This window comes from Ammospiza nelsoni, chromosome 1 (genome assembly GCF_027579445.1).
Source record: "Ammospiza nelsoni isolate bAmmNel1 chromosome 1, bAmmNel1.pri, whole genome shotgun sequence".
NCBI classification, from domain to species: domain Eukaryota; kingdom Metazoa; phylum Chordata; class Aves; order Passeriformes; family Passerellidae; genus Ammospiza; species Ammospiza nelsoni.
Window position 1 is genome coordinate 28,739,650 of NC_080633.1, and position 22,295 is coordinate 28,761,944.

Below are 22,295 nucleotides of genomic sequence, written 5' to 3' on the forward strand. Positions count from 1 at the left end.
TTATTCAAACAAGGAGTTTGTGTAAGTAGCAAATAAACTGAATATTCAAACTATTTTTTGTCTGAATAAACCAACAAAAAATCCTAATTGGTTCAGATCAAATAAAGGCGTCTCTGTTTTTGCTCATTCAAACCAGAAACTAAATTATTTCATGTTGTGCTAACCATGGTATTTGTATTAGAGAAAAACATAGTTATAGATGTGATGTATTACTGGTGGAAATAATGTTGCCCTTTTACCCAACAGTCCAGGGAGATTAAGCTAATTTTCCTATAAGCTTGAAACCCAAATTCTTCTTTTTTCTGAGAGAAGTATCCTCTGTGTTGTGCTGTATTCACCCATTTAATATGGCATTCTCTCATATGAACAGTGTTAAAGTTCCCAAACAGATATTTAAACATTCTTTGTTCCTAGTATAAAATATATATATTTAATATCCAGTGGCCAGAATACTGATCTGAGCCTCAGGAGAGCTGTTGTCCTTTCATTGCCCTATGAATTAGAATAGCTCAGGAAAACTCCTGATAGGGCATTTAGAGCTCTGTCTTCCACCAAGTAAATTTAAATTTGGAGTTTCCCCAAGAAACTGGGGTCTGCTGAAAACTGTTAGTAGATGAGGGTTGTCTTGGAGAAGCAAGATAGAAATAAGTCTCTTCCCACTGTCATCCCAATATATTCCCTAGGAGTTTAAGTTATGCAATTATAGAAAGGTTCTGCCTGCTAAAAATGCAGAAAAGTGGTTATAAACTTTCATTACAGAATTAAAGAGAATAGGTCTGGATTCAGCCATAGAATGTGGCTGAGACTCATGAGTTTAAGTATTCTACTACTTCCCTTTAACCCCACTAACAGGACAAAAGTTGATATTCCCGTGTTTTCCTTGCTGAACTTAAGTTAGCATATCCTGCCTTTCATACACAAGGACCTTTATTTTAAGTTTCCTGACTTACACAAGTAAGGAGTAAGTGGAAGTAGGGAGGGAGGATGCAGGGAGAACTTTGATTAATGGTCCCACAAAATAAATTTTGGAGAAATTTACCTTTATCTGTGGAAAACTATGAGGAAGAACATCAAGCTTATTGTTCCAAGCTGGGCAGTGAGATGGCTGCCCATATTTGCAAGTACTCATACCTGACTTAGGTGCTGAACCAAAGCTAATGACAAGAGACCTGTGGCCCCTTTTAAATCTGTATATTGTTATTAGCTCCACTGTGGAATGATTTCTTTTTTCAGCTTGTATATTGGACTGTGCAGAAGAAAGAAATGTAATCAACTCCTGGCTTTCTGTGCATGTTCACACACGTTCCCCCTTTCCCTCCCCGATATATAGTTGTCACAGTGTAAACATTCTGCTAAATATTTCCTCCACCTGCTTCAAACAATTAAGGAATCATCTCTTAACAGGAAAAATAAATGTACCAAATGTCACAATGCCTCAGGGGGATCGAAAATGATAAAACAAATGTTGTAACATTCTATTTTTGATCCAAAGGTAAACAAAAGAAATGATGTGTGCACATGTGTATACACACAGATTCATTCTATTGGTCATGTAATCCATCACTGAGGCTGTTGGTTAAGAGATAAATTACAGTTCCAACATATTTTCCAAACATTTAAACCTTTCTCATAAAATTATTTTGGGCTGAAAAATATCTCCTGCTCATTCTCAAGCCAGGTCTCGGAAGTGAATTTTCTTGGAAGGGTTCATAAAAAAATATGTTCAGTGGTTTTATTTTCACATAATAACTTTGAAATACATTAGTTGACATTTTCCAGATGCACTTTTGTGCTCAGGAGCTCGAAAGAAGCCCTTATTCAGGAGATGGAATAAGTGACAAAAAAGAGACAAGAAATTTTTACCTTTAACCCTTCTCACTGTTATATGAGAAAAACAATTTTGTTCTAACAGAAACACTCTAATAATTTTTGAAGCATAAATCTGCCAGTTCTTATTGTCTCTTTTTGGTAGGGATAAATTCTGCAAGAAAGTGTAGATCAGTTCTTTCTAGTAAAGAATATACTTTCTTCCCCAGGAAATTAGGTCTAGACTAACTAGGCCTTTCACTGGTGCAATGCATGGGAGGTGGTTCAAAGAGGAAAGGAAAGAAATGCCTCACTGTTTTCCCTTCAGAGCTTCCAGGAAGTGATCTTTTGAATTAGAGATGAAACAGGAGATTTGTGAAGAGCTCAAGCTCTGGATCATGTGTGTGGATGTCTAAGGAATTCAGATTGCTATTGAGAGATTTAGAAAACTTCTGGAGGCCAAAAAAAAGAGGGCTAACTCTCAGCAATCCTTAGAACCTTATGCACAATGGATATTTGTTACTATGTTTTCTCATAATCAACATGCTCATTTATTAGACACGTATATTGCTTTGTGATATTACACTCTTGGCTGTTTAGAGAGGAGCCTGTGTGTGTTCTCACTGCTTTCTTGGTGCCTACTTTTGTGTCCATATTTCACACCACCAGCTAACTCTGGAACAGAAAGAAATAATCCATAACAATCTCTGTGTGGATATCTCAAGCTAATCTCAGCATGAAATAACTGACAAATCATTTGACTTAGAAGCTTCAGTAAATTTCTAGATCCATTGTGATTTTGTCAGGCACTTAGGATACACTTGAATTAGCTTTGCAAGGGTTAATGCCAGCACTTGAACCATCTTTTGGAGTACTGACCTGCACCAACCTCCATAATGCTGTGGCTAAACTGCTGCTCATGGTCCTAATGTGATAGAAAGAGCTAGCTCAGGGATTTCTATGCTCCAGTGCAGTCTGTGCCCCGGACATGTACTGCCTGCTTCTAAAATAAGTGTAAGAGGAATAGCAGGGATTTTGTGAGGACAAATATATGAATGATTATAAGAGCCACAGTTATGCTGAGCCATAGTATAGGAGATGCAGTCCTGCAGAATAAGAGTGTACAATATTGTTGATGCAGTGGCCTTCCTTTTTGGTGCTGCTCCTGGCTAATAGCATTTAAGCTGCTGACATTTGAATCAATAACTAGTTATCCCTTTTCAGAAAGGAGATCATTCGATAATGGAAATGACAATGAAAGTGAAGGTGGACTCATCTGGCTAAACAAAAGCATTGCTTTCAGTGGCCTCAGCAGAGTCCTCACTTTCTTCTTTCAAAGTTTCTGCTCCTGTTTTCAAAAGACAGTTAGCCTTTTCCTGCGTGCTCTGCTGAAACACTGACAGGACTTTTCAGATGTTAGACTTAATTATTTTATCTGCTCAGAGGACTTTGTCAATCTGTTTTATTTTCATGAAGAAGGTAAATAAATTAACACTTGATAACATGTAGATTTCTCTACCCTGATGCCGTATGGTGGACTCCGACACATAATGATTTTGAATCTGTATGAGATCAAAAAAGGGAAAAAATAACCACTGGATTTAAAAGTGTCCAGTCAAAAGTTCATGCACCCCCAGCTTTGTCTAGTAACCCCCCATTGAAATCAATGAAAGTATCCCTCTGGCTACATGGAGCTTGTACAGAGTCCATATGAATCATATAGTCATTTCTGTGTTTGCAGTTTGAGTTAAACCTAGGGCCACAGACATTTCCAAAAGGGCAGGAATGAACTGTTGACAAGGGAAAAAAAATTTGCAAAGATTGGTGCAAATGAAGGCCTGTTTCTATTGAAGCCAGTTAGGAAGGGGAGCAGAACAATGTAGTGAAATAAATGGAGATTTCTTTTGAACTTTACAGCAGTATCAGGTTGCAGCAAGAATTAAAAGTACTTTTTCTGTAGATTGTTGGCACAGCATCAGATTTTGAATACAGAGTGCTAGAGAGGATGGAAAAACTTAAGTGTCATGATATTTTAGGATGTATTACTACATGCACCTCAGCCTCTTCCTCACAGGTTTGGCTCATTTTTATGAAGCTTTAAATAGCTAAAAAATGGCTTTCCTATGTTGCCTTGATATTCTATTATATTCTGTTCTTTCTTTCTGGCATGTATGATATAGTGTAATGACATCACATCCATTAAATCTGTCTCTCTTGCTTTCAGATACTTGTTTAACTGAGGCACACAGTTCTATTTCATGTGCTTGATGCTATTGAAACTGCAGAGCTCTAATTCATAATACCTTTAAAACAATGAAAGAATAACCTGTAAATGGGTCACTGGAGTTGATACAGGGCTTCTGCACTAACAATGCCATATATTTTATATGATTGAAACACTTTTCATTTCCTGAACTCTTCATATTGCCAAGAAATATAATCCATACTTTGTTTTCTTTTTTTAATAAGGGCTGATAATTTGATAATAGGTATATTAAATTTAATATTAATGCCCTCTTAACTACCTGAGAAGTGACACCTCCAGTACTTCTCATCATGAACCTTTTGTTAAGCAGTTGTTTAGCTGGGATGAATATCACACATATGTATATGTATATATACTTACATATATGTACATACATAACATGATAATCCCAGAAATACAACAATATTATAAGACTGATTAAGTCTAACATTGTCATAAAATTAATTGGTTTTTTTCCCCATATCTCTATTTATGGAGTAACCAAAATTTGAAAATTACAATGTTGTGTCTCTAACAGGTCCACAGAGAATAAATCAGCTTTTGATACAATATCCTATTATACATATTAGACCTAATTTGAAAATGGCAGATGAAGATCATATAATTTACAAGCTTCAGACAGGTAAATGTACTGTGTAAACAGTGAGATTGAAACGGTTTCTTTCCAAGATGTCAAGATGTTTTCTTGGAAATTTTGTACTCACCTATTAGACATGGTACTCCCTCAGCCCAAAGCTTTTCTCTTGCATGCGAGGAAAATAGAGATAATGAATTTTGACATCTGGAGATGCCAAAAAATGTTGTCTTTTTGTATTGTTTCAGTTTGGAGTTGGAGCACGGCAAGAAAAGGAGGTATTTGTGAATTTTTGATTTTTTCTTCCTTCCCCCCCCCCCCCAAATTATCAAGAAAGTAGATTTTTTCCAGAATCTTACACAATTACACTTTTTTTGTCAAAGAATTTTCATTTTAATTGCAGAATCATACATTTAAAATTATTTTCTTATTGAAAAGTAGACCTGAAATACATTTATTTAGTAAAGATCCTTCAATATCCAGCCTTTTTTTCTTCAGGATTTAAACCTGATTTTAATATTCTTCTTTTTCCATCCATTTTGCTGGTTAAATAAAATTAATAGCCCACACAGTGGGAATGAAATTGAAATTAAAAATACTATCTATTTTAAAAGCATCTAAAATCCTTCAAAACCATAGGAAAAACATAATTTAATGAAAAATGTACAAGATATTGTTGTGGGTTTTTGTTCCCAGACAACTTTTTTCTTCAGAAATGGGCATGAATCATGGTAAGTTTTTTAATAGTAGTAATCAGAAGGCTTTGCAACTGAAACCAGTCAAATTACGGCTTCTAAATGTAGACTTTTTTTTTGTTAAATGTTTAGTATAGCCATTCGGGGAAACATAATGTTGTTTGCTGCTAACTAGCACAGATTGAAAGTATTTTTCAGTCTCGATGTTGAGTTGTCTGAGAACCTCTGTTTATATTGCATCCTATTTATGCAAGAAAATGAACTTCATTTTGAAGCTAGTATCTTTGAAATAGAGGATAATTTGCACTGCATGGATTCTGTCTGCGATATCAGCTAAGTTTGCAGAGAAAACTAGTGGTAAAAACAGCAATGTTCAAACAATTTCACACAACCATATCTTTATTCTATACTGGTAGATCTCTATGGGTTAGAGTTGTGACAATTTACTTAAACATTACATCAGTGTAAGTCCTAATAGCTCTTATTTGCTAATTTTATATGTTAAATTCCTTAATCAAGTGACCAACGTGGTTTTTTCAGAAATGTTGTTTGTGACTGCTTGCTGCTTTTTAATTTCTGCTAAAAGTTATGACACAAGAATCCCATTCAAGAAGTTGGTCCTAAAATGCTGTTACAAAAATCTTTGTCTGGTAAACTTCCTGAAAGATTGAACTCCTCTCAGTCCTAGTGAATGAGATTTGCTTTGTGATTCTTGAAAGAAACCCTAGGTTGAAGACAAGCTTATGAAGGCATTGGCTGATCTAGTGTGACATTGTATTTGTCTGAACAGTGTTTTTGTTGAGGAGCATAAACTCCACCAGCCTGGGAATGAGTATGCACTGTAATAAAGCAGACTTCCATGCTTTGGAGTACAGTACACAGATATTGACATGAGATTCACATCTGGCCATTTATACTGAAAATGTCATATAAATGTCATAAAATTGTCATATGATTTAAAGGTAGAATTTCTGAATGGAAAAGTGGAATCTAGAAGACATTCTTGTACTTCAGGGGTGCATAGCAACATCATTATTTTCATTATTTTACAGAAAAGATTTACTGTTTTCACAGAACATTCTTTCCCAGAACACTAGAGTATTGCACAATGGAGACTGCTCTTTCTTGCACTTTTACAGATTTGCAATGGATTTAAGTACAGCAGTGTATTAACTAGAGATGGGATACAGCCTTAGGCAATACCCAGAAAGTTTAACTGTTATTAGCATTGTCCTTGGAACAGCTTTCAACTAGATCATCTAATACTTTCATTGTCAAGAATGGTTTGGGAAATAGTTGGACTGAAGACTCTAGTAAACAGTTTGTAAAATAGTTGTGGAAGAGAAAAGAGTTTAGCTGTATTATATTATTAACCAGTAGGTTCTGTACCTTAAGTAATTTGTTGCGCTTATGAATGAATAAGGTTTTAAACCTGAGTCTTCTAAATCTTTGAAAAATATCCTATCTGTGGGCCATTCTTTCTTATGCTTGTGATTGCTCCATACAGGAGGTTTTCTGTGTTTTTATAGTTCTAAATCTTCTATCATTTACTTTTGAAATTAATCATCTCTGAATAATCATATCTTAGTCAATGCTAGTGTAGGGTTTTGTCTGAACAGCATTTAACAGGATTCAATGAATAGCCTGTGAAGTCCTTGGGACACTTTTTTTTTCTTATTTTTATGCTTTAAATTTATTGGGTAGATTTTCTAACAATTTCAGCTCATCCCTGAGAATACAGGTGCTCTCTAAGCCTGAAAATACATTCCTCACTATTCACTCCTGCTCTCGAGTATTTCCGATGCAACCAGATTGAAATGTGCTTCTGATATTCTGAGTGTCCTGGCTTCCTAACATTTTTTTAAAGGGTCATTCACTTTACTGAGAGTTTTCAACTGAATGAAAAATTGACTGTATTTGATTTTTGCATTCTCACATACTAAAAGCAGAGTGAAGTACAAAATTATCTTCTTTGAACTTAAAAATTACCATGTCAAGATTGAATTACAGACACGATGAAGAGATGCATCTCATCCAAATGAAGCATGTGTGTGCTAGTTAATGGTAGTATGCCAACAAGAAGCCAAGAAGATTTTCAGAAATCTTCAGCATCTAAAGCTTGATGACTTTCAAGACATGGTTATCTCCTGTCTAGTGTTATAATGACATAGTATTTTTAAGAGTTGATATCCTCCCCCCTTAATGGGGGCAGGTGGATGAACCCATTTGGAAGCACAGTTCACTACATACTAGAAGGAGAATGGGAGATCAGATGTCTTTAAATGCAGGTGTATTTGTTAGAACCCTGGAATAGCACAAACCTCTTTCATTTGTGTATATTTCAAACCTCTGTTTTGCAGAAAGATTGTGGTGCTCTCAAAAGGCCCAGTATTACATCCAAAACTACAGGTGAAAAACCATGATTCCAATTAGCTATCATCAGGGGCCTCATTTGTCACCAATTATTTAACTTCATAAATCTTTGAGGATTTTGCAAGTAAAGCTCATGAAGCTTTAAGACTCTTTTTTTTTTTTTTTGTTATTGCTTTTTTTTTTTAAATCTGATTATTCACAGCTTGCTAATTTGTAATTGGACTTTTACAACTCAAAAACCTCTAGATTTCAGAAAAACTAATTTATCTTTTCTTGGTTTAATTGTGGTATTCACACTCAAAACTGTGGAGTGAGATTTCTTCTAGTGGGTTGTATGCAGTGTTCTGGAACTAATAAAATATATTATTGATTGCTTAATGAAACGCAGCGCGTTCATACAAATTTACTGTGGCTGAGGGTAGATACAACAGCTACTTCTTATTCTGTTTAGAGGATCACCTGCCATTTTACTTGGGTGTATTTCTGCATATCAAGTGTGCTTTTAAATTAAGTTATGGTTGCCTACAGGGCACTATATTGGGTGGCTCCATTAAGGTGCCCTTATACTTTTCCTTCCATGCAGTGCTACCCGTTGCTTTTAATTTAGCTTAAGATCATCAAAATTAATTATGATGGAGTGTATTAAAAGTTGAAATAGCAAATCAAGGAGTTTTATTAAGTGCCCTTTAGAGTTCCTTGTGTTTTTAGTGGTTTTAGCTTTTTATTTGCTCATCACAGTCTGATTCATCATGATTACTATGAAAAAGATCAGTAAAGCAGAACAAAAATGTCTGACGATGGTTGCAATAACTACAACTTTCATTTCCTAGCTGGTTTGATATCCCTACTAGTAGAAATAAATGTATAACTGTTCTAGTAGTGCTGGTGACTGCTGGTAGTTACCCTTCCCCTGTTGAGATATTTGGTCTGTGCACTTGGCAGCAAAGCAGTGGCTATATCTTAGGCATATGAAAATGCTGCTGGTCCCCCTGCATCATCCTAACGGCAAAAATTCCAGTGTCAGTGGCAAATACCAGCAACTATCTCTGCACTGTGGTAAGTCTTGTGGTGGGGAATGGTCTCCCCCACCACCTGCTGGACATGGCGCAGCACGCATCTTGTCCACTGAGTGCTCAGGGCTGGATTTATTGAAGTTTTTTGATGCACAGTTGTTGTGGACAGATGAACACCTATCCAGTGGTCCCCTGGGGTGAGTTTGTTTCTGTACTGTGTTGGTTACTGTCCCAGGGCATAGACCTTGTGAGATTCCTCTAGATACAAGCTCCTCCTGGGATCCTAACCTACTTGGTGCCCAAGGGAATCATTAATTCTGTCATTCTAGTACACACCTAATAAACCTTCGGTTTCTTGTGAAAGCAGAGCAAGTTTCTTCACACAAATGCTTGAGGTTGTTCAGTCCTCTGCATCTGCTGCATCTCTATTAGTGTCTTACCACGTGGCTGCTCAAGCTGGAAGGACTCGGGGTGGGATGCATCTGCAATTGGAGAACAAGGCCTGGCATTCGTTAGTGACATTGCATATACAAAGTTCCCCACACAAGAGATTGTTATGTCCATGGTGAATCCAGACCTAATGACATAATTAACAATATGATCTCAGACAGATAAACTACAAAACTCAGCCTGGAAAATATCCTACATGTGGTTCAGCAAACTATCATGTATTCATTCTTCTAATGTTGTAAAGTCATAGATTCTTAAGTGAAAAGACATTATAGCCATCTATAATAATTTTCAGCCTTAGCATATCCCCATTACATTACCCCAGGTAATACATTCAAAGCATGTACAACACCCACTGATATGTTGGCGGACATACTCTTTTTAACCACAGCCTACTTTCAGAGGTTTGATAGTTTAATGACCAACAGAATAACCCAATACCTGTACTTAACCACTCCACTGAAATAAAATGCAAAACAATCTCTGCCAAACACGGCAGTACTCAAACACGGGTCAATTCAGCATCTCATTTCTGGACATACTTACTGCCTGTGCAGGTTATCTATACCAGGTTATCTATGAGTTGTACTCCTCAGAGGAAATCACCCCTGCATGTAAGACCCCATATGCACTAGGTTCAAACCACTGATTCCCTCAACTCATAACACAACTTGCTCCTTTGTATTTCTGGCTCACATATCAAAGCCAACATACTACAAATCAACAAAGGTAATCTATTAATTTATTAAATCAACCACAATTCTTTTGGCATAAAGGAGGGCAACAAAAATAATTTAATGTGAATGATATGATTGTATCAATTGTAATTGCAATATCTTGTTTTGCAAAACTTAATTCTCCTCAGTGTTTCAAATCCTCCCTTTTTTCTAGTCAAATTTTGTTTGGATTCACTTCTGTTCATGTTATAGTTTTTCCTGTTAGATGAAACTTCAACTAATTATCAGAAATATTATTTTATATATAATGAGCATGTTGTCTCCAGGTCTTTTGTCAAATCAACCTAATAGACTGTGTTTTTTCTGTCTTTCACACAGTGGAGTATATTTTGAAGATTGCACCATTACATCTTTCCAGAACCCTTTCCCCTTCCTTGGAATACTTTTAGAATTACAGATATTAATTCTGGACACAGAATTCCACTAATGGTGCCATTAATGCTTCCTTCCCACTTTTATCATGTTCGCTTGCTTGCAAATCAATTAAGGATCATGTTAGCTCACTGAAGGAAATCAGGTTCAACTGCTCATCTACCATTATAGTAATTTGTTATCAATCTGGAGACAGAATCATAGCTCTTTACAATAGCTTTTCTCATCTTACAAATAGTCCTTGTTTCTAGATAGAAGTCCTTGCACTTGGCTGCAATAAAACCTATGTTTAGATCTGAACTGACCTCTGCAAGCGGTCCAAGTCACCCTGTACAACTGACCTGTTCTCTTTATTATTTACTATTCCACCAATAGGTCATATCCAGTTCCCTGATTAATTGAAAGTAAAAGGAAATAGATTTTTTTTTCTGTATAAATTAGTTTAATGCATGAGGCCATGACCCAAAGCCCATTAGACTCACTGAAAGAATTTCTATTGAATTTGGGTAGCTATAGGTTCTGAGTCAGTTGTAGTTTTGCTGTTTTAGAAATTGTTCCGATTCCAGGATAGAGTAGAATATATTATAGTCTTTCTTGACAGCTACGGAATTGATTTTTCTTAGTTTGGTCTTTATTACTTTGTTTTCGGGTTTTTTTTAATCATTTTATTTTAGCTTAGTTTAGCTTCCCAGCAAATAAAAACTGAACCATCTAGGCAGGATGGAACCAAAATCTGGCTTCAGAGCCCACACTGGAATAAAAAAAAATTCAGTAGCTTAAGAAGCTATAAGTGTATGCATTCAGTTTCTAGAATTATCCATATGCATGGTCTTAATATGTTCTGTATTTTCTTAAAGTGTAAATGTGTTTGTTCAATTATTTTTCCTCAATGACACTAAAGTTACTTGATTTGATAATCCTGATTCAAAATTCAGACACATCATCAACGTTCTGGGAAACTAAAAAATTTCATATTTTCATTCAAATATGGGACATGCTTTCTAAAACATTGAATAATCTTCTTTAATATTTTATAATCTTAAAACATTGAATAATGCAAGTTGTCCGTGTTTCAAGTATCTCTAGAGATAGAATAAAAATTCTGTAATAGATGGAAAATCTTTTGATAAAGAAAAATTAAAGGTTTTCATTCAGCTTGTTTTCCGAGCCTCAGTTTCTGGTAGGAATTGGGAGGTATTTTATTTGAATCTATCTTGCCTATATGAGTTACATTAAATTACTGCTCCTTAGTGTCTTTATAGGTAACATCTAGTGTAGCAAGTTCCTGATCTCAGTTTAGATTAAACCAATATAATAACTAATAATAATTAAAGCAAAAGTAAGCTGTTACAGAAACATGAAGGGGTTACTTTCAGGTGAACATTCTTCAGCATTGGCTTGAAGCCATCTTCAGCAGTCAACTACAGGAAGATTTATTGGTCAGATGACTTTCATATGTACAACACCAATTAAAAGCCCAGTCTTGGGAATTTGTTTAACAATAAAACCCCAGTCCATAAACCTATAGATTGTTGTGGAGGAAACCATGAATCTATGTGGACTTAAGAGCTATAGCACCCTGCTTCAGGCCACAAGATATCCTCCCAATTTCCCTCTAAAATCATAAGTAGGTTGCTCAAAAAGCCTTTTATTGATATTAAACACAGTAACTAAAATTTTCTCCCTCCCAGGGGCTAGAGACAGAAATTTTCTTGCTAGTTTTTGCCTATGTGCTTTGGCACATAAGGCTGTATCTTTCCATATCAAAGTACTTGAGTAAGCTAATTATAAAGATCCTAAAAGATTCAATGCCTTTAGGCTTTCTTGGGTGCATTGTGTATTTATATCAGAAGTGAAGCTTGTCTTGTCTGCTTGCTGTGCTGTGCATGGGTTCTTAACCTCCTGCTAAGATCCCAGCTATTGATTTGGGTTGGCTCTCTCTGTAGGTGCCTGGCATGATGCCTTATTCTCACAAAGCAATAAATACCTACTTCTGAAAATTGGGGCTTTTGCTGGTACTTTTAGATGGCCACCAGAAGCTCAGTTACTGGTTCACTGGGAGTACTGCCTTAACACAAAGAACTAAAATCTGGGAATTGCTGATGATATGCAGTAACTTGAGTAAAGGCAGTAGATGTTCTACCCTTTGCTGAAAACTGGGTGGATAATACCCTGAAATGCAGCTGATAGCTTGCTGCCAGTGGATTTTACTGAAATTACCTATGTTCTTTTCCTCAAATGATTTTAAACTTTTTCAGAAAAATTCACATATCAAGGGACAACTAAGTTTTGCACAGGGTCTTATGTAATAAATTCAAAACATAGGTATCACTACGTGAGCTGTTTTTCTATTGCACTGTTAACTTACAGGCAGCAGATAAACCTGTTTCTACATTCCCCATGTCTGTAATGAAGATACAAGTGGAGAGAGGAGGAGAGAGAAACACTTTAAACACTTTTCTTATTTTTCTGTGTTTTTTTTAATAATGTTCATATGTAAGAAAGGGGAAGTCACAACTCCAGTGACAACATGGGGTGCTGTTCAAAAGCATCCCTGGGCAGTTTCAACAGGTGAAACGTCATGGCAGAAATAACCAGTCAGGCAGTAAAACTGAGGAAGGAAAACCAGGCAGATTGTCAGAAATGTGTTCCTGGCTGACTGACAGAGACCCTTTCCAACAAGCATACAAACATGTGCTTAACTACTTGTGTGAGCAGCATGGCTGAAATTAAGGGAAGGAAAGATTTAAAAAGGAAGGATATTACCACAAGCATTTTTTAGGCTTTCAGCCTTTGGTCTATGGAATAGTTTGGCTTTTACTGCTCAGCTTTACAAAACACTTCAAAAAGTATTGATGTAGCAGAGGGAGGAATATGAGTAATCGAGCAATATAGACTCTTACAGCTCACATTTGTATGACTCATAGTATTCAGGCTATGAAAAGTAGGACAAGATTAAATGCAAGGAATAATGCAAACATTTGTGTCAGTTTATTTTTTCCATCAATAACTTTAAATGAAAAAAGATTTCCTTGTTCTCTTCTATATTTTAAGAAGGAAAAGTAATTCACTGCTCCACCTTCACTGCTCTGCTCAGCGAAGACCAAGGACAAATGGCAGGAAAACCTGGAGTGTTCTGCTGCAGGTCGGGAGCAGCCGCTAGGAGGGGCTGACTGCCTTGAAGAGAAGGTAGGATTGATTTACTAGCAATTCCAATAAAAAACGCTAATAAAATGAGTTCAGTACTTAAAGTAGTGCTAAGCTAAGATAAAGTTGAAATATTTATATATTATTTACAATGATTACATAATAATTTGTGGGATAAATGCTTTGTTTGATACTAACGTACTTCCAGGCAACAAAAATATTCACAGGTCTGATATCAAAACAAAACTCAGAACACTGTTCTCTCTTAAAAGATAAGATTTGATTCATGTTAATTCTTAGAAAGAAATGTCCTCTATTTTATGCACCATTGTAGGACACAGATAAAATAGCTGATTGAATAATGAGAAAGAAAAGGTCTCTGCTCTGTATGTGGTTCAAAGTCAGTAAAACCAGGTGGCCTTGTTCATAAGCATGGCTCTTGGACAAAACAGCATCTGTTTTTCCATAACAGCCTTTTTTGCTGCATTATAATCTCTTTATATATTTAATACCATAAATAAAACACTGGCATAGAAGACAACTATAAATAAAACACTGGCATCAAGGGGATATGACAAAAGGGATCTCTCCACTTGTTTCTTAATATTGGTGCCGTAGTTAAAAGAAAAGTCTGCTCAGTGCCATACTAGAAGGGATGAGGAAGCAACTGCTGCATTCCCTCCAGCCCCCAGACTGGCAAGCACTAATAGCAGCGCTGGGAAAATTACAGGTGGGATTGTTCACAGTTATTCCATTCAGTTGAGGTTTATTTTTTCTCCTCCTTCACATAGAACTTACTGCTCATGAAAGATGCCAGAAAGATGATGCTGGCCTCTTATTAAGAGATATTTTGGAGAAGGTTTCGTATTTCAACCAGAGATCAAGCACCATGACAAACATATGAGGTGTTGCTTTTCTACCCAAATTCACAAGACAGTTTGAGAAAACCTGTGTTTGGCCTACAATTGTAATCACTAATATTTCATCTGACAAATGAAAATTCAGGGCAAATGTGTTCTTGTCTAAGAAAGGAAGGAGAAAATTTGATCTAGAAAGGTAAATATGAAATATAAACTTTTTAAAATTTACTGAGAGTCTTGAAATCAAAAATATTGCAGCTGCCAAACTGTAGTCCAATACATTTGGTGAAACAAGGTTTAGTTTTGAGATCTGGAAAAATAAGAAAGGGAAGAACAGAATCCTTATTTCTCTAAAGGCAAATTTCAGTGAGGATGGCTATGATCTGTATGAAAAATGGGCTAAGAATATTCTTCTTTGAGTGAGGATGGAAAAGATCAAGGTGAAAAAGGACAACATGAGCTGACCATCTGTATTCGACAAAAATATATTTTATTTTTGCCATATTCAAAAGTACTCTGCTGTGAGTAGGAATCTTTTTCACACTGATGTAATTAGTATCAGCACAAGAAACCTGTCTCCTGTTTCTCTATAAGCAAGGAAAAAACCCCCAACAGTAATGACAATGTTAGAGAATGGTTTCAAAGCAGCCCTTTGCTCTGTGAGGAGGCAAGTTGAATACTGTTTTTAAACAGGAAAGATCTCTGAGATTCCACTGAGTTCATACAGAAGGTGATCCTCTGCCTTCATGGTAGGGTGAGGAAGGCTGGAAACTATTGCCTTTCACAGAGGCAAGTTCTTGATTTGCAGGGAAGAAACAACTCCTGCCATCAGACAATTCAATATACCAGGGTAGCAAGGGTCTAGGCTTCGTAAAAAGACCAGTATCTGCATTCAGAACTTTGTGGAAGCTTCTCTGAGGAAGAATGTTACCTCTGAGGAGAGAACTAGCACCCAAAATCAATATGGGAACTGACAGCTTCCACTTCTTTGTCAGCTCAGCTTTGGGGCTGCCTCCCACAAAAGTGTCTTGCTGTGCCCAGACCTTGCCAAACTCAGATGGGGTCAACCTAGGGCACTATTTTTCCACACTGAAAATTTAGATATTCAGTCTCACAGTTTCTATTAAATTAGGATGTCAGAGGAGCTGATGTGTGGGAATATGTGGGATCTAGTTGCCACCACTTTGCCGGATCTTCTAAATGTGAAGATTATTAATCATGACCTTCTCATGCCTACTGAGGTTCAGAATCCACATAGTGTGGCTGCCTCTTGCAGATGCATTGCTTTTGCTGCAAGAGATTCCCAATAATGAGTTAGAATTGCAGCAGGAGGTGGCAGCTATGCAGAGCGACTTGTGGGTGGCAAAGGGTCTTAAAACACTTTATAATACTGACTTCTAATGAGTTTCCTCAGATATTCCCAATTCCTTCACCATTGGTGATGTTAGGAAGCTCAAAGAAAAAAAATTATTATACAGTATACTAACCTATATTAACTATTTCACCTACAAACTCCAGCTATCTGAAAGAGTTCTTTATACAGACCCTCCACCAGAAAATCAAAGGCAGTAGTCAAGTATCCAGACTAAGCATTTTTGAGAGGAGAAAAGAAGACTGTCAAGTCCTACATAGCAGGGCCATATAGTCATGTTATGTTTATTAAACAAAGAGATGCATTATGAGCAAGAGTGCTGTCTTACTATTAAAACAATTCTTTCATTGTGAGGTCTGAGAAGATGTGTCATTGGTATAACTTGATGCCTGAGAATATATCTACCACCAAGCCCACTAGATTCCCACCTACTCTGTCATCTGGCCTGGTGCAGAAATAGAGATTTAAGATAATTTAACATAGGTTTACAGTGCTATTTTATTTCTCTCTCATGTTAGAACTTGCCATCATAGTGGGCAAGTATCAAAAGTCTTAGATTGTCTAAAGTGTTATTTAGCCTCCTTATTTAGTGGAGCCTAACCTCTATTAGAAATGCAGTAAAGTGCTTTCTTGGATTAACTGATTTGTTGTTGGCAAGCAAATATCAAAGACTTCAGCTGTGATGGATGAAATACTTGCCATCTCTGGCTGCCCCCATAGGCAATCTGGTACATCAGAAAACAGCTGGGACACCGCAATTGCTCATGGCCAAAGTCACTTGGCTAATAGATCATTAGCAGCTTGTGTTAGAAGCAAGGCTTTCAAGAAGCTGTTGGGAGATGGGTGTGCATTGCTCTTCACTGGAATGTAGCCTTATTAGCTTCATTCAGGACTTCTATCTGTACCTGGATGGTGTCCTGTTAAAAAGATTATTTCTCGACTCAGTCAAAATTTTTCTTGCACAGAGAGCATCTGTTTAATATTATTCTGAATGAATTGTAACTTGAAATGGACAGAATGTTACCTTTGACATTAGAGTACAAAAAGTCTCCATCAAAAAGAGAAAGTTTTTATTTTGGTCTAAGTTTGCTGGGATTCTTAAAATGGATCCACTTGCTCTTGACAGCAAAGATCTTTCACACTAATACAAAAACCTGAATAAAATTAGAGATTAGTAGCTGTAACAGAAACATGACGACTCTTCATTCTTGAGTGAGATTTAGTGTTTAAAATGCAGTTGACCTAATTTTGCTTAGAAAATCTTTTATTCTCTTTATCTAGGTTTTCATGCAGAAATTTTTTTTCAAAATAAGTCTTTCCCATCCTGGTATAGGAACCTTTCATTCATCTTCCTGTTCCTTTCTGGGAGGGTGCCATGTCATTTGACATGCTCATTCTGTTGAACTCTTTCACTTTTATTCCACCATGGCTAGGATAAAGTCAGGGAATAAACTGTGCTAAAGTCCACTGTCTAGTCTGTCTTAAGTAACTTCAGTCAAATGCATGGATTTCAATGTGATAAAAGCTTTATTTTGCATCTGCTCATACTTGTATAGACAAAAAAAAAAAAGTTATTTATAGATATCAACAATTTAAAGCATTTTTGACTTATGAACTTTTGTTTAAAATAAAACTTCTAAAGTAAATATAACCTTTCTTGTGTGCAATTTTAATATTGCAGTTATTGAATCCTAAGTTCTTTGTGGCCTTACATTGTTGAAGATCCTACTGACTTCAGTGGAGGCTGAAGTACTGCCTCAGAAGTGCTAGCAATAGGAATCCTAAGCACTGATTAGTTCCTCAACTTTAGGATTTTAAAATCTATTATTTAATATAAATTCACCAGGCAAGCACATAAAGCTGATGGTTTGATAGATTGGGAGGTGCCAACCTTTTCAGAAAGTGATCCCTGGTATTGCAGCCACTATTATACATGAGAAGAGGTCTTTTAAGAAAGCTGGGTAAACTTGATGCATCCAAAATCATTAAACACGTGTTCCATTAATGACATGGAATTTGTCCTGTGTACACTTGCAGCAGATTCCATCTGACAGTTCATCTGAGAAAATTGGGCCTAATAAGGAGGGCAGAGGTCCTCAGCTAATGAGCAAGTGGAGGTTCTGATCTATTAGGTTAGATGGAAACTACCCTGTCTTTGAGACTTAAAATATGACCGGGGCCTCGGCCTTGTTTTGAAACATTTATGAATCCATTCCTTAATCCTTCAGGGCTATCCACCTGAAATCAGTGGAACTATTCACAGCAGTAAAAGATGCACTGTTGGGCCACAGCAGTGTGTTCCCCATGACATCATTAATTCCTTTACCACCACTCAGCCCCACTTCCTCAGCCTTCTGGCTCATCATCTGGGGAGGATGAGTTAGTCCTGCTTAGCCCTTGCTTAATTTGAAAGAAATATGCTAAGTGAAGGTTGATTCTTTGTAGTGGGAATTCTTGACTAAATAGAAAAGCTGCCATTTTTTTCCTAACAAAAAGTTCTGTTCTGAGTAAAGTCATAGCTTAATATTTTTCGCGTGCTGAGGTGAATTTTTTTGCCAGAAAAGTCAATATTATTGAGTTATAAATTCAATTTCCAGAAAATATTAATGAGAATGCCTGTGAAGATTATGATGATGATGATGATGATTATTATTATTATTACTACTACTACAACTACTATTATTGGAAAGCAAGTACTTTCAGAGAAAAAAACTCCAGAAAGTAAGTATGTTTTGCAGACTTCCATAGCCATGCAAAAAATTTAAACAGTGAATTAAAGCTGCAAAAAATGTTGACTGTGTGAAATAGCTACAAACATAATTTGGGCCCTGCAGTGATGTCATCCTGAAGCTGCAATGTTCACCTATTTTGTTCTCTGTGTTGTGACTCATTTGATAATATGTATTGACCCTGAGAAAACCTTGCTAAAATCTCACAGGCAATTATCTCCACTCAGTATCTCAGAAGAACAGCCACCAAACTAGTAAGTATTTATATTTTGTATTTATGTGAGTGCCAGCATTTTGTGCTAATGGTTTTTTGAATGAGATTTGGTGGTTTATTTTATCATCTGGTACTCTCTTGGAGAGGTGGTTGATGTCATTAAACTTTGAAGTTATCAGTATTTCAGGGGGAGGAATGTAAAGACAAAGCAAATGGAGTGAGGCTGTGACTGACAGGGTGGTGGTAGGCCCACGGTAAAGAAAGAGTCCAAAAGTACAAGCTGAACTGAAGACATAGACAGTGTGGTTAGGAAGGCCTTTACAGACATCTCTTTCTTGAGTCAGGCCAGGAGGACTGATGGGAAGGATACTGTTTGGTATGTCACATGTAACTGCTTCCCCATCACTAAACATGCTTGGACTTCCGTTGGTTGCACTGTTACACTGAGCCCTTCAGCTGGGGAAGAACACGAGATACTACAGATATTACAGGTAGCAGATGTTCCCATATGAAATGATGGTATTATGTTCTGTAATTATTTTAATGACCAGATGTAAACAAATGTGGCATTTTTCCCCTTGTGATTCTCATGCATTTTTGTGTTGTATACATAGCCCTGAACAAAAAGTAAGCATCCAGCTGCATTATCTTCCATTGCCAGCATAGTTCTTCAAGGCACTCATTTGGGTGGACATTCTTGGCCTTTAAACTAAGACTTTAAGAAAGATCAGGCTGGAAGAAAGATGTGGACATAGATTCCTCATAGAAGTACAGTTTTTATCTCCAGACAGCATTTTATCTGTATAGTTCATGTTATAAAAGGTAAACCACAAACAGTATACGATGTTTTGTCAGTGTAACCATCTAATTAGGGTGCTTGCTACATAAAAAATGTTACAGATCCAAACTGAAAATTTTGGCTGTTGTCCTAGCGCAACAGAATTATTTACTGCTGGCCTGACTTGCTATCATTAATATATACCATGATGATTTTATGTGTTACAGGTAAGCTGCATGGCAGTGATTCCTGTGTTCCTTGGATGGCATATAATGGAGACTAGCCCATCTTACAAATGCATGCTCAGGGCAAATAAAAATAACTAATGTGCTGACAAAAGATTTTATTTTCCATTGAACAGCTTGAACTGTTTCCTGTTCAATATGTGACATAAGAAATCCTGTTTTGTGGCTTTTAAGTCCAAGAAGTGCAAATTCTGTTTCAGTTAATTTATTAAGCAACTCTGATCTTGCAGTGCAAGAGAGTATTATTCCAACTGTGCTATTATAGCTGACTCTATAAAAAGTACCACGTATTTTTCATCTTGTCATCTTTACCAAAGTGTACGAATTTTAGTTCAATCCTAGATCATATGGACTCTCTTTTCTGAACCTGCTGACTGACATCAATGGCAGCTTTGCTAAGGCAAAGTAAATGTCATGAAATGTTTTGTTCTACCGCAGACGCTGGCAAATAATTGGCATCTGTTTTCTGTTGTCTAGCTGCCATTCTGTTTTCTAAAACAGAAACTTCCATTTCTCATCTAATTCCTTGATGAATTCAGTCTCTTAGGAGACTGAAAATATTGCAAAGAAAAAACGTGGAATATTTTGTTAAAGGAAACCTAAATAGTTTCATAGTGATTTCCATGTAATAATTATCCAAACTAGCTGGAATTTCTTAAAATAAACCAAACAAAAACTCCAGAATGTTTGTCTTGACAACTGGAAAATTCTTCAGCTGTATAATATTTCTGTGTTTGTCTGGATCTTTTTTGATAGATTCTATTGGAATTCAGTCACTTTTTTCATCAGCATTACTGTTTTACCAAAATACAGCATAATTTCTGTTTACAGTAGGAGATTTTTCAATTGTATCCAACTATTCGCTAACAAGATATAAAATACTTATCAAGATACATATTCAACTCCTTCTTACTAAAGCTTTAAAGCAGATAAAATAGTGCTCTGACTTCAGGAATTATTTTGGCTAAGCATATGACATGAATACTCATTAATGTGCTTTCAAATATATTGCCAGAGTGGTAATAAAATTAACATCTTCTAATTTTTATATGGAAACTAAGCCAAAGTGCATTTGATCTTGTGACTACTTAGCAACGTGCATGATACTTAAAATATCAACATAAATGTTGAATAAAAATATTTTTAGTGAAGACAAGTTGTATCTTATCTTGTGAACTGATATTGTTCAGCTACATAAGAAAGATGTGCAATAAAGGACTAAGAGCAGGATAGGAGATCAGCTTTTGTTTTCACAATGAAGTGTTTCCATAGTTTATCATAAGATACCAAACAACACACAGAAAGTTATTTACTGTTTGCCACTAAGGTGGAGTCTCAATAGTCATTGAATTTTGTAGGCAATATTTACTTAGAGTAATGCAAAAATCAGATACATCTTCTGTATTATTTCAGAGCAGATCAGTATACTTTCATTAACAGTGAAATCTTCTCTCAGTGTGATTCTTTTCAGTAAAATTACAATTCTAGAATGTGTAAGCCCCAGTTTTACAAAATAATTTATAAATTTAATCATTGCTGTGAAACTAAGATATGGTTTTAGATGTAACTCTTTGATTGTTTATAAGCAATATAAATGAAATATATAAATATTTTGAATATAAAAACATGTATATGTTTTTTTACACATTAAAATATGTAGAAGTTTGCTTCTAGTGTCCCAAATCTGCAAGCTGTTTTTTATAGGGGATAAGCTCAAATTTTTTTATGGAATCACTGTCCTTTCATGTATAGTGCATGTGAGACATTTCTCTTTCAATCCTATCCCATGGCCTGTGTGAATTACTGGGGTTTCTTACTGTCTAGTGCCTAGCAGATTTAGCACCCAAATTGCTGCAGATATTTATCAGATACTTTACCACAAAACTGAGGTCTAGGACAATGGCATGTTGGAAAAAAACCACAGTTATCCTGTTAGCTCAGAGAGCTATGCAGCTAGAAGGAAAATGTGGAGAAGTTTTGAGTTTTAGAGCCTTTGTTAACTGCACCGTTTATGAGACAAAAAGGCAACAACAGTTTCATTTATAGCACTGTGAGTCTGTATCACTGAAATAATGAAGTCTTGCTGAATTCATTCTCAGTCTCTCCCAAACCTCATTATTATGATTTTGGTAAAGAATGACTGGCTGAAGCTTCATTTCAACTTTACAGTTGAAAGCATTCTCAGATTCCACCTTCTTCATCAGCATTAGTCACTGCACTTAGTTTTGCTGTATGCTTACCTCTCTCGTTCTCTTTTACTTCTTTCTTTGTTAAAAAATCCATTAGAAAATTGTTATGCACTGTGTCAAATAAATTCTTGTTGAAATCGTCTCCATTGTAAATTCAACTCTTCTAATATCAGAACACGGACTAAAGATTTTCAAACTGATTTGATATTTTGAGAAATTTTCATGTTTTACTATTCTAGTTGAGCATAAGCATAGAGAAGTTAACTAAAACAAATTTATTCTGAAGGAAGAACAACTGCTTCTTGTTGTTTTTATAAAGATTTTTGAATATATTATAACTTGCTGTTTCTGTATGACACCTGAAGAACAGTCGGTCTATATTATTTTTCAACTTTACAAACTGATCTACTAAAAATAAGTTTTATGACCCTTTAACATTCAGTGGCTGCAGCACCACTGCCACTGTGATATCCTA